General features: G+C 46.6%; 1 non-coding gene across 1 annotated transcript; it reads left to right on the forward strand.

The window, feature by feature from the left end:
* Positions 1-446: 446 nt before the first annotated feature.
* On the forward strand, positions 447-549 carry LOC111727354. Its single transcript, XR_002774929.1, has one exon. It is a non-coding gene; the product is annotated as a U6 spliceosomal RNA (small nuclear RNA).
* Positions 550-1,861: the final 1,312 nt, after the last annotated feature.

Raw genomic sequence — 1,861 nt, forward strand, 5'->3', positions numbered from 1 at the left:
GGCTCAGGCAGTCCTCCTGGCTCAGTCTCACTAGTATCTGGGACTACTGGTAGTTCACCACCACCCTAGTTATTTTATTATTATTATTATTATTTGTAGAGACAGGGTCTCACTGTTGCCCAGGCTGGTTTTAAACTCTGGCCTCAGTTATCCTCTTGCTTCTGCCTCTCCAAGTGCCAGGATTACAGGTTTGAGCCGGGTTGCCTGGCCTCAGCCATTTCTTCTTAAGTTAGCAAACACCCTCAGGGAAAAAGTGGTCCCAAATGCTGAACTTCGTGACTTTGTACTGGATATTGGCCCAGTAATTCTTCACCACACTGTTAGCTCTCCAGCGCCTTCAGACTGGCGTTTTGTTTTGCTTTGTTTTCTCCGGCTTTGCTAGTGGTCCTCAGTGGAAGGATTGATGCAAACCACTTAGTCACCTTTATAAAACTCAAAACTCACGCTTGCTACAGCATCACATAAATTAAAATTGGAACAATACACAGAAGATTAGCATGGCCTCTGTGCAAGGATGACATGCAATTTCCTGATATATCCCGTATATAAAAAAGAAATCAAACTCTCACCTCAGCCAGGAGCAGGGGCTCACACCTAATCCCAGCACTTTGGGAGGTTGAGGCAGGAGAATTGCTTGGGGCCAGGAGTTTGAGACCAGCCTGAGCAAAAGCAAGACCCCATCTCTACTAACAACAGAAAATATTAGCCAGGTGTAATGGTGCATGCCTGCAGTCCTAGCTACGTGGGAGGTTGAGATAGGAGCCCAGGAGTTTGGGACTGCAGTGAGCTGTGATGATGGCACTGCTCTCCAGCCCCAGTGACAGTGTGAGAAAAACTCTCCCTTCATTCTTCAAAGAGAAAAGCCACAATTTTCTATTCCACAGAAGTAACAGACTCTCCTTTCCATTCTGCAAGAGCTCTCTTCCATAATGTAACAACAGAAGTCTGATGAGAATTTGAGGGAAGGGGGCTGCTTCTCTGAAAGGCAGGAAGCATCAAGAACAGAGGTGGCGACTCGCAGCCAAAATAGTAATACAGAGTGGGAGGGAGGGAGGGAGGAAGGAAGGAAGGGAAAAAAGAAGGAAAAAAAGAAGGAAGGAAGGAGAGTGAAAACACAGAAAAGTTTAAGCCAATGTCTTCAAATCTGGTTAAATTCACAGCTACCATTAAAACCTCTGTGCATGACAGGACCGCCCCTTGGTGACAGCGTGTCCTAATTGTAGGCAATGTTCCTAAATGGGAAACAAAGGCCCCAGAGCCTTTAACCAGTGATCCTTCCCCATCACTTGCTAGCTGGGCAGGTCACATCATCTCTCTGAGGTGTTAGTACCATCAACTCTGAAATGGCCTGAGGATACCTCCTCAACACAAGGTCATGGTCATAGTGACATGGACAGCCGCTGTGAGAACACCAGGCACAGGGTAGGCCCTTGACAAATGGTGATTCTTCCAGCCTTACCCAAATCCTTCCCAGCTGCCAGTAAACCTTCCTCAACTGTCATCTTCTAATAACAGCAAAGATAGCATTTACTGAGTGCTCACTATGTGCCAGAATGGTCCTAAGTGATTTATTTACTTATTTTAGATAAAGTCTTACTCTGTCACCCTGGGTAGAATGCCATGAAGCCCTGGGCTCAGGCACACTCCTACCTCAGCCTCCCAAATAGCTGTGACTATAGGCGCCCACCACAATGCCCAGCTAGTTTTTATATTTTTAGTAGAGACAGGGTCTCACTGTTGCCCAGGCTGGTCTCAAACTAATCACTGCCCATCCTCGCCCCGCCCAGCAGAGACAGGAAGTTCCCGATCTACAAACTAATTGTGTTCCTAAAATTCTTTTGTAAGGCTGTTGCCTGGATGA

The sequence above is a fragment of the Otolemur garnettii genome, unplaced genomic scaffold, assembly GCF_000181295.1.
Source record: "Otolemur garnettii isolate 467f Iridium unplaced genomic scaffold, OtoGar3 scaffold00101, whole genome shotgun sequence".
NCBI classification, from domain to species: domain Eukaryota; kingdom Metazoa; phylum Chordata; class Mammalia; order Primates; family Galagidae; genus Otolemur; species Otolemur garnettii.